Source organism: Nannospalax galili, unplaced genomic scaffold (genome assembly GCF_000622305.1).
Source record: "Nannospalax galili isolate Female #2095 unplaced genomic scaffold, S.galili_v1.0 scaffold132, whole genome shotgun sequence".
In the NCBI taxonomy this organism is placed as follows: domain Eukaryota; kingdom Metazoa; phylum Chordata; class Mammalia; order Rodentia; family Spalacidae; genus Nannospalax; species Nannospalax galili.
Window position 1 is genome coordinate 1,218,984 of NW_008332644.1, and position 12,000 is coordinate 1,230,983.

Here is a 12,000-nt window from a genome sequence, read left to right on the forward strand (position 1 = left end):
CAGGATTCCCTGGCAGACAGCAAAATTCATGGATGCTCAAGTTCTCTATACACAACTGAGAGGAAAACAGAATCTGCGCTCATAGAACCAAATAATTATTGTATTTTTTACAGAAAAAGTAACACATGAAGAGAAAACTGCTGATGTCTAGGAAGAGCCAGGCACAGATTTGAGACCCTTACTAATGTTTTTGCATTCTTGGTGTGTGTTTCATTTTGCATAGTCACATACTGTGTGTCACATTATGCATTAATTCAAGCATGCCTCCACAGAGCCGTATTGGCTTGTTACCTCCTCAGTATAACAGAGGTGGAGACTGTGCTGCTGGCCACAGCCACACACTGCAGAGCCCCTGGCTATGTTTAGTTCCTATTGCCTTGTGAACTGACCTGCAGAGATGGCCAGTTGGTGCACTGAGCACTTGCCTTACATCTCTGTGCAGGAAAGCTATTAAACAAAGTTGCTTAAAAATAAACCAAGGCCCTGAGTCTCAGAAGACAGAGATTTCTTCCATAACCTGCTTCCTGTGAGCCCCCTGTGCCTACTGCAGCTTCATTCCTAGATCATCACAGATGGCCTCCCTGGTCATGTGTGTTGCTGAGGTGCAGATGGACTCTGCTGTCCCTGGGAAGGACAGTGTGCCCCTCTCTTTTGTTGTTAGGTTGTTTTTGGTAGTGGTATGTTTTTAGAGAAACAGTACATGTGGAACAGTACATCTTCCAAAATGAAGGGAACTGGTTCCCCAGCCACAGACTGTTCACAAGACAGATTAGGACCAGGACCCTGGTGGAGAGCAAGTCTCAGTGGCCCTGTCCTATCCCTTGGCTCAGTTGCCTGGTCTCAATTTGAGTCCAATTGCTTAATTTTCTGCACACCCCATGAAAGCCAATTCCCATGTCTTTCTGTGTCTTCTTTTATATTTCTCCATAATGTAGCTTCTGACTGTTTAACTGCAGCAGGCTTTATGATAAGGGTACTTGGATGGGCTTTGTCAGTGGTAGGTGGTGGTTTTCTCTTTCTTTTCCTACTTTCTTTCATTCTTTCTTTTTTGTTTGTTTCTTGGCAGTAGGCATAGACTTAATTTTAAATGACACACTAAACCCAAATAGCCCTGAACAACTTGCACAGAAAGTGAGGTGTTTTCTAGCCTTGTTTTTAAAATATTACAATTTTTTATTAGGCAATTTTATCATTGTTATAAATAAGTAATTGTACTGGGGAGAAGGGATAATCCTTATTTAATTAAATTCATCTATACTCCCAGGTTGGCAGCAACAAGACATATGTGAGACTAATACCCGCAGCCTGCCTCTTTGCATGTGCAATTAAAAATTCAGTCTACAGTAGCACTGGCAGTTTAGTGTTGCTTTTGGCATTTACAAATTCTTTTATTTTGTGACTTTTTTTTTTACCATACACATATGCTGGAGCAGATGTTGCTTATTTGTTGTTTATTCAAATCTGTAGGCTCTGGCAGCTTCCGCCATTGTTCCATAATGAAGCTTTATTCACTGTCCTGTGTTAGGACCCAGCGCCTGCACGCGGCTGTGAGAGGCTGCCTGCCTTCCCAGTAGGACGCCACAGTTATTGCCCTTGTAGTTGGCTGTTTATACTTGGAAGCTTGCACAGGGGGGAAAGCAGAAACAACAAAGGGCTGGGTGGTCACATCCGGGTGTGAGCGAGGGAGCAGGCAGGAAGGTCAACTAGCTGTCCTCTGCTCTCCTCGGCCTGGTAGTCTCTGCCTGGCAGCAGCTCATCTGCTGTGGGGATTTGGGGTCTAAGACTTGGAAGCATTTTCTTCCTCTCTCTCTCTCTCTCTCTCTCTCTCTCTCTCTCTCTCTCTCTCTCTCTCTCTCTTTCTCTCTCTATTGCTCATAAGCAGGTTGTATACTGTCTCTTCCCACCCCCATCTGCACCCTCTTATTTCCAATGCATCCAGTCCAGATTAGTTAATAACTATGCTTAGCTACACAAGCACTGTCCAGCACAAACCTGTTTCTTGTGTCAATCACATCTTCAGCAGGTCTTTCCTCATCCAGATACCAGTTCTGGCTGCCCATGTCTTGGAGGCAGTCACGTTTTATAAAGTGGAGAATGTCAGATCCATATTGACCATAATAAAGACCTGCTGATCCCTGGAGTCGGGTGCCAATTTGGAGACATTCGCCTTCTGGAAAACCCCTGTCTTGGCCAGGAGGCAATCAATCAGAGATGTAACCACCTCCATCTGGCACGTTATGACATAGAACCTCACTATTAACACATTTGTGATTCATCTTGTCCTTATGAGTGGTGCCAGGGATCCAAATCCTCCCTCCCCACGGCAGCTGGGAGCATCCTAGCTTTCCAGCATGTGGCGTTAACACATCGGCTCCTGTGACATCGCAAGTAACAATTCTTTTAATTATCACACCTTCCTTCCCCCTCCCCACCCACTCCACAGACATTTTGGCACCATGGGGATATTCTGCAGCCGGCAGTCAGTGCTTTTCTTAATTGACTGAGTATGTTCCCGGAGCATGAAACCTGGTGTCACCCACTATTGACTGAACAGGACAGTTGCCCTGTGCTAAGTTCTGTACGTATGGTACCTTATTCTTGCTTTGGAAACTTTTACTTCTGTGACGATGCTATATTTCTCTTGTCCTTATAATAAATGTGAACCTCCTTAGGACTCAGTTCAAGATCTTTCCCATTCTGACCTTAACCCATCTTGCAACCTCACTTTCTCTCCACTTACCTACACTCTGTGTGTACTGGGTTCCTCAGTACCCCTCCCCTGTTCAACACTGTTGTATCTCTGAGGCTGTGCTGCTCCCTTTACATGGCAGCCGCTTCTGATCTCCTCTTCCATAGCTCAAAGGTCATCCATCTTTCAAAGTCTCAGCTCAGCTGTTACATTTTCGGCCGTCTAACTCCTCCAAGAACTCCACTCCCTGGGAACACTCCATATTCAGTGCATCCCCAAATGTAACTATATTCCTCCACCATAAACCTTAACTCATTTTTCCTCTTAAAATTAGGTGTACAAAGGATCTGGAGAGATGGCTCAATGGTTAAGAGCACTGACTACTCTTGCAGAGGACCTTGGTTTGGTTCCTAGCTCCCACACAGCAGCTAATAGTATTTGTAACTCCAGTTCCAGGGGCTCCTGTGCCCTCTTCTGGCCTCTGTAGGCACTGCATTAAGTGGTACACAACACGCAGGCAAAATACTCATACACAAAATAAATAAAATTTTAAATTAAATGAACACAAAGTATATGTTCCTAATTGTATCATTGTCTTTTGAAGATATTAAGCATGCCTCTTAATAGTTATCTTTCAGCTCAGGGTTGGTGTTACATCTACACAGGGGCTAGCATGGAGGTTACAGGGAACTCAGAAAAACGTTGATGAGCCAGTTCTTTTGTGTGTTCGTGTGTGCTTGCATGTGTGCATGTGTATGTACATGTGTGATCGCCCATATGTGCACTTGTGAAGACCAGGACTGTCCCAGAGCTGTCTTCTGTTGCTCTTCACCGTTGATTGATGGCTTTGCCCATGTGCTGGAATGCCCCCTCCCAGGAAAAGTACTCTTGAACTAGGGACTAGGTCTCCTCATTGCCAGGATCCAGTTTACCTCCTGTGTATGACTCCTAGTCCTTGCCAATCTAGACTCAGCAGAAAGGCAAGCTCTTGGCCTTAGAAGACCCAAACTCCAGAAACAGAGCTGCTGTTGTTGGCTCCAAAGAGCATTCTTTCTCAGTTTGTTCTATTGCTGGAATATTCCAGTGATGAGGTTTCAACTTTAGAAGGTCTGGATGAGCTCTTCAGGGAAACGGTACTAGGCAAACCACAGAGACCAGCCATCCTTATCAAAATGCTCCCCAAAATATGGCCGTGCCTCAGACAGGGTGTCCTCATTGGAGTACTTAGGCTTTAATTCATCCAGCACGAAAGGATTCTTGGACAGGTGAGGGCAGGGGCCCTTGGTGTTGGTCTCAGCAGCCAGCACCTGCCCACATTCATCCAACTCCTCAAGAGCTGGGCAGCTGCTCTTTTCTCCTCCTTCCACTCAGCCTAGGGCTTCTGCTTCTACTTCTCCCCCGGTGAACCCTTTTCTTTCCGTGGGGTATCTTTTTAGGCGGTTCTCTGAAAACTTCTTAGGATTAATCTGGGTCATCTTCTCACACAACTTCACCTCCTTCAAGACAGCCCTGAACTGAGGCTGATTAATACAGGTGAGAAACCACTGGTTAGTATCGGGAAGGCCTGACGGAAAGCAGGCTCCTAGGACCTGTTTATAGAGCCCCAACCGGGTGCAGACAGCTGTAACATCAGCCAGGGTCGCTCATTTGCCCACCAGGAAAGTCCTTGTCTTCAAGTGAGTGCCCAGCAGCCCCAGAACTCGCCTCACCACTTCCTTTGCATTTCCGGTGGCCTGCTGTTGTAGTGCATGATGCCCAGGGTGGGGCCACCCAGGTGCTGGCTGGAGGCACTGCTTCACTATCAGCAAAGCTACCCTTGCACCCCGCAGCTGCTGCCTCTGGAGTGCTTCCCCACAAGGGCCTGTTGCTCTGATAGTAGGTGCTGGCATTGCTCTCAAACTCACAATGCCCTGTCAACCTTGCTTGCTGAAAATGTGCAGAGAAAACTGGGGTGTGGTTGGTTAGTTTGGCCAAAGTGGAAGTGGGGTGGTGCGGAGATCTCTCGGACCTGAGCTCGGTGTATTTTCTGCACTTTACACGTGGAGCCATCTCCACAGCTCCAAAGTACTATCAACGCAACTTCAAACTGATGGCATCCTCTTTATTTTTTGAGAGAATTAGGGATTGAACCTAGGACCTCATGCCTGCTAGGCATGTGCCCTGCCACCGAGCTACAACCCCAACATTTCTAATTCATTCTTAAAACCACCCCAGAGCTGAGAGTAAGTGACAGCATTCCCGTTTTACACACAAGGTGCTGAAGCTTGGAAGGGTAGGGAGCTGAATCAAGGTCACCCAGTTAAGGAGCAATTGAGCTGGGATTCTCCGGTTTATTTCATCCTAAAGTTTTCTTGTCAAAAACACATTTCTGTTTCCCTAGCAAAAAAATTAAAGTTGCTGTCTTAGATTATTTAAATATCTCCCTAAGTAAAAATATAGGTGACTCTAGACTTATGGTTAAACAGAGCAAATGCTGATTTATTTCTAAAACTATATTAAAACCAAAATATAGTATTATGATTAATTGAAATGGTCCACACTAAGAAAGAAAACAATCCCTAATTTTATGACTTAACTAGAGGTTATATTTAAATGAATTCATACTGAATTTCCATATAGTATATTATTTGTAACAATAATAATTGTAAGCAATAGTAATTCTAAACAACATCACCTGCTGGAGGTTTGTTAGCCTGAAAGTGAACACGAACATGCTTAGCTGTGCCTAAAAGTTAAATTTTGATGGTTAATGAAAGCTGTATTTATGAAACATAACACTTTGTATTTTTGACAAAGTAGTTTATGTCAAGTCAGAAACCAAGAAGCCTTTGTTTTGGCCTGGGATTGCTTGGGAAAGGAGTTAGACAATAAATCTTTTATAAGCTTTATGGCCTCAAGATATTACAGATGGAAAGAAGGGTGTGGCCAAGATCTTGTTGATTGATAAAGGCCTCTAAGGAGGAAGTAAGTGAAGGTCAAGGTCAAGTTCATTCTGGGTGTGTACTGGTGTGGGACTAGATAGGAAAAAGTAAAGATTGCATCAGCAAACTTATACCATTAATTATGGAGTTTGTGATTTCCAGATGTCTCAGCTAGCATGCAGTCACCATGAAGATCAAGGTTTCCACCTCCCTTTCTCTCTTAGATGAAAGGTCCCAGGTCTTTCCTTGTGTAACAAACATCATCCTTTCTGATAAGCATGAAGCTCTGGCAAGGGCTGAGCAAATAGGGCATCCAGATGGGACAAGAAGCCGTGATGGGAAGGGTTTGGAGACTGGGGTTCTTCCTTTTTCCGTCCCTGTACTTCTGGCTATGGCCTTAGAGAATTGGGATTCTCCTTCTTGCCTTGTCTGGGAAAGTTGAAGCTGGGGGTGAAGCTTGGTCTTCTTTCTGGGAAGAGAGTTGGAGAGCGATTCAGCCAGAGCAGTTGAGATTTTGATTGGTTTCTTCTGCCAAATCTGTCAGGTTCTGGTGCCCACACAGACCTCAGTGATGATATCTGACATGGCCTATCTCCTTCAACATGAGCAATTTGCCCATCTGCATGGCTGTCTCATGGGTTTAACCTTGGTCACAAATGGATACACTATCCAATAGAAATCAAAATTGTTTTTGAAATCTAATATAATATGTATTTATACATTTTCTATTTTTTAAATAGCCTTTTTAAATGTGTGGAGTTAGTCTACAGAGATTTCATTATTTTCTCATTCTTCTTCTTATATCAATAGTATAAATTCTTGCTCTCGAGAATGTAACTACTTAGTAACTAATATTTGATTTTTAAAATATTTTATTTATTATTTTATGTGTATGAGTGTATTGCTTGCACGTAAGTAGGTGCACTGTGTCATGCAACACCTGAGGAGGTCATAAGAGGGCATTGGATCCTCAGGTACTGGACTTAAAGACAGTTGACAGCCACCATGAGAATGCTGGGTGTTGAACCCAGGTCCTCTGCAAGCCAATGCTCTTAACCACTGAACCATCTCTCCCAACCTTCTAATATTTTATTTTTATTCACTATAAAGTGGACAGAGTATGGTTTTGTAATTGCCTGAAGGTTCTGACATGCATTAGCCTAGGAGTCCCATACTACCTGGTGTCAGACACAGACTGGAAAATCAATAATTACTGTGTTCAGTGGATGAAGAGGACCAAAAAAAGATTTCTCAGAGGATGCATTTTTTTTCCTACAAGAAAATTTGAACAAAGTCAAACTCTTCATCAAGTGTGTAAATAATGCAAGAGAAGAGAGAAAAAGAAAGAAGGGGGGAGAGAGAGAGAGAGAGAGAGAGAGAGAGAGGTGATGATTAAGCATTAAATGAAACCAAAGCCATGTGATACAACCTCACAAACATAAGGTAAACCAGCACCATGAACTCCTGCTGTCCTGACTTGATGTGGAAAGGAAAAAATTTAAGCTTAAAGGAAATAAAAATTATATTCTATTTGACTATTATTTTCAAATATTAAGATCAAATGTTGTATCAACTGACATTTTCATCAGAGAAATTAAAGGAGATGCTGAGAAAAGGAACAAAATATGGATCAAGATAGTTTTACCAGCCAGTTTGAGCAGGTACCCAGGTCACTGACCAGCAGGTTGTTTTGACTGAATGCTGATGTTCTAATTGTTTTTGTTGACATTATTTTCCTTGGTGAATATTACCAACCATTTTTACACTCATCCTCATATTTCCCCTGGCTTTTTTCTTGGGGCAGATTGTCGCTCTCCTACAGCACATTCCCTTCTCTTTCTTTGGGTATTATCTTCATTTATGCAAAGAGAATTAACTCCAACACTTGAATATTGGCACTTAAGAAATGGTTCTCTAATTTTGTTTCGTTTTCAGTTCTTTATTATTTAATTATAATTTCTGGAAGACTTTTTCAGTTTATCATCCAACTTTTTTATTAGATTCTGCTTTAACTTATATCTGAAATGGTCCCCAAACAATCACATATAAAAGGATGGTTACTAGTCTACGGTGCTGTTGGGACTTGATGGAACCTTTGTTGGGGGCATCGGGGGCTGGATAGAAGCAGTATGGTCATTGTCAGCACATCACTGAAGAGGGAATTGTAAGCCTGGTCCCATCTCATATCTGTATTTGCTCAGTGACTGTCATGAGGATATTAGGCCTCCTCTACCATATGCCCCCACCGTGATGTAGCCCCGAAGTTAGAGTCAGGTGAGCATTGATTGAAACCGCTGATACCATGAACCAAAGTAAACCTTCCTTCCTTTTAAATTAATTCTCTTAGGCAGTTTTTTAATCACTACAATAGCTGACCAATAGATTAATTTCCATTTTCATATACTTTACTCCTATGAGATTTACGTTCTGAGAATGCATTCTCCCATACCACCCTATTCTTTTCTCCCTTCAAAAATATCAGTTACAGCTTTGTGCATGTTACACCTATCTTTGTATATATCTGTTACATCTTCTTCTCACAGAGTAGTTCTTGTTTCTTCTTGATCTTTTTTTTTTTTTCTGTGTGCTGGGAGTTGTCTTACCTGGCACATGCTCAAGATTAAGAATGGAGGAATCAAAATCTCATTAATTCTGAATATATGGAGAGATTTATTGAATTTAACTACAGGTTTGTCTCGAATATATAACTTTGAGGGTAACCCATGTGTGATTTATTTACATCATTTATCTTGAACTGCTTATATTCCTCAGGGAATATTCTAATCTCCTGCCTAGAATGACATTCAGTCATTTAGTGATCTGAGAAGCTAGTGAAGAGAGCTTAGAGATTTTGACTTCCAGCACTCTGTGTGCGCATGTTTGCAGTGTAGTGAGTACAGCGTCAAGTTAAGGCAATCAGAGCCTCTGCTTTTGCCACACCCAATGAACAAAGCTCCATCATTTGCCTGGGTTGGAGATACATAGCCCCTCAATACTACAGATTTGGGAGAAGACAGTCTCAATCTGGGATCTAACTGCCTCCCAAACAGCTCTTATGCAACCTCTTTATCTCCATGGTTTTCTTTACCTACAATCATGGAAGAGGTTGCTACTGAGGGCTCCTATGCTGTTTGATGGTTCTGAGTCGTGCATAGGACTGGTTCTCATTTTTGTTCTTGTTTTATTTTCATTTTAAGAAGTAAGCTAACTTCTTTCATAAGTTTTATAGCTCTTAAAACAAGGTGCTGCTTCGTTCTCTTACGTATTTTTGTTCATTATTTAATTAATTACATTATTTTATAACAATTGTATTGACATATAATTTATATGCCATGAACCTGACCCTTTAAGTTGTGTAATTTAATGATTTTAAGTATATTTGTGTGTGTGTTATTATCAAGACTAATTTTAGATTATTTTTATCATTCCTTAATTGAATCTCAGAACCGTTATTAGCCATTTCTTGTTTTCTGATGGCCCCTGTCCTCACTCTACCACAATCAATGATCTGTTCTCTACCACAATGCTTATTCTGGTTATTTTATAAATGGAATCATATAATATGTGATCTTTTGCAAATGACTTCATTCACTTATAATGTTGAGATTCATCCATGGAATAACTTTCATCAGAAAGCTATTCCTTGCTTCTTCCAGATAATATTCTATCATACAGATATACATTTTATCTATCCATCAGCTAATGAATAGATGTTGTGTTAGTAAGTTTAAACATTGTAGCATCAGCCACACCTTACAGGAAGAAGAACTAAATTTCTCACAGTTTCAGTGGTTTCAGTCCATTATAGAGGGAGTGAACCACAGCAGAATAGCTCAGGTCATGGCATACAGGAAGTAGAGTTTAGCAATAACAGGAAGGTGACAGAGGAGGACACCCTCTAGCCAAGCTCTACCTGTCACACTTCCACCAACACCCAATAGTGTATTCAAGATTTTAGTACATCAGTAGGTTAAACCACACTTTGAGTGAGAGCTCTTATGATCTAATCATCTCTAGAAAAGTCCTTGTAGGGGGCTGGAGAGATGACTCAGCAGTTAAGAGCACTGGCTGCTCTTGTAGAGGACCTGGGTTCGATTCCCAGCACCCACATGACAGTTAACAACTGTCCTTAACTCCAGTTCCAGGAGATTCAACACCCTTTTCTCATCTCCAAGGGCATTGCATGACACGGGTTCACTTACATGCAGGCAATACACGCATACACAAAAATGAAAATAATAAAAATATTTTTAAAAAGAAGTGTCCCTGTAGACACAGCCCATATGTGCTTTCCTAATTGTCCAGGTGTTTCTCAGTCCAATCAAATTTACAATTAAGACTGACCATCCCTGATTGCCTCTGAATTTTGACCATTACAAATGCTGCTATTAATATTCATGCTTAAATTTTTGAGTAGATAGAGGTTTTAATTACTCTTAAGCATAGACCTAGGAGTGGAATTTCTAGAATTTTGAGGACTTGTCTTCCTGTTTTCAAAAGCATCTAAATCATTTTATAATCCTACCAGTAGTAAACAAACTTCAATTCTCCTAATTATTGTTAATATTTATTATGGTCTTTTTTCTTTTATTTCATTGTGTGTGATAGGTGTGGTACATGAGTATTTGAATGTGGGTGCTTGCATCCATGCATGAGTGTGCAGAGGTCAGAGAAGACAGCAGGTGAGCTACTTTATGACTTCTCTACCTATTCCTTTGAGACATGGTATTTTACTGACCCTGAAGCTAGGGCAGCAAGATCTGGTGGTACTGTTGACTCTGCCCTACCATAGCACCTGGGTTATCAACATGCACACCCACACCAGGAACTTTATGTGGGTGCTAGGATCCAAGTTCAAGCCTTTATGCTTGTACAGAAAGCACTCTTATCCACTGAGCCATCAACCCAGCCCCTATTATCTGTCTTTCTTACATTCACTACATTAGTGGTGCCTCATTGTGGCTCTGATTTTCATTTCTCTGATGACCAATTATGCTTTTTCATGTACTCATCAAGTATTTCCATAACTGATATGGAAACTTTATTTCAAATTGTTTGCCAACTTTAAATTTGGAGTTTTGGGGTTTTGGTTGTTGTTGAGTTCTGAAAGCAGCTTATATATTCTTATGTTTCTCTTTAAAACTTTTTTTCATTCACTTTTGATTATTTAGGAATTTTATATAATATATTTTGATCATAGTCAGCCCCCCTCCATCATCTCCACTCTTACCTACAACCCCCACCAGAACTTCAGGTGTCTTCTTTTAAGACCTATCAAGTCTAATTTGTATTTTCAAATGCTTGGTAGCCTGGTCAACCTCTCTCTGAAGTCAACAGTTCCTCAGATAGGGCTCAGATTTCTTGATCACCTTCCTGCACCTTCTGTTTTGGAGTTTTGTCTGGCTTGAGCTTGCATAGGTCCTGTGCATGCTGTCATATGTGCAATAGCCCTGCTGTCTGGAAAACACTGTTTTCTCGAAGCTGTCCATACTTCTGGCTCTCACAATCTTTCTATCCCTCTTCTGCAATGATCTCTGAGCCTTAGGGGAGACACCTGTGGGTGTCTCATTTAGGGCTGAGTGCTCCACAGTCTCTTTCTCTGTATGTTGACCAGTTATGGGTTTCTGTGGTAATTGCCATCTGTTACAAGAAGCTTCTCTGATGAGAGTTGAGAGATGTATTAATCTACTGATATAACAGTAAGACATTAAAAGTCAGTTTAGTACTATGTCCATCTAGCAGTAGGTTCCTCCCTATGATCTGTGACCTGTATAACCACAGGTTCTTGGCCCTGGTAACAATGCCATGTATGAAGTAGGCCTAAAGTCCAATCAGAAAGTTGTTGGCTACTACTTTAACATTCATGCCACTATTGTACCAGTGGGTGTATCCTTCCAGGAAAATTGTTGTGGAATTCTGTGTTCAAAATTGAGTAAAGCTGATGATTACTTCTATCTTCCAGCAGCTTGCATCACCTTTCAGCACTATGGCAGCTAACCAGTAGAGATGAAGCATTAAGATCAGTACCAGCTTGATTTCTTCTTGTTTGTTCTAGAACTCAGATATGTAGTTTATTCAGAAATAGGAACTTATTATCAAGTATGGTGGGTAACCAGTGCAATGGTAATACTCAGTATTGTTTAACGGTCTATAAGATGTCCTTGGTCAATTATCATAGAATCATGTCCCGACCCGCAGGACACTTCTACAGTGGCACGACGAGTGGGGGTCCTAGAAGGAATGACAAACAAGGAACACGAAGAAAGAGAGCAAGACAGTGTTCTGATCAAGCTCCAAAATTTTATTTGAAAGCAGCAGACATATATACTGGTAGTGGAAAAAGGGGGGGAGGTGAGGAGAAGGAAAGTGCTGGGCAGACACTAATTGGTG

At 41.5% G+C, this 12,000-nt stretch overlaps 1 protein-coding gene and 1 pseudogene across 1 annotated transcript in view; one reads left to right on the top strand and one right to left on the bottom strand.

The window, feature by feature from the left end:
• Itprid1 (ITPR interacting domain containing 1) overlaps nt 1–12,000 on the top strand; it is a 141,027-nt gene that overhangs the window by 62,011 nt on the left and 67,016 nt on the right. The window lies entirely within an intron of this gene.
• LOC103729482 overlaps nt 3,518–12,000 on the bottom strand; it is a 23,958-nt pseudogene continuing 15,475 nt past the window's right edge.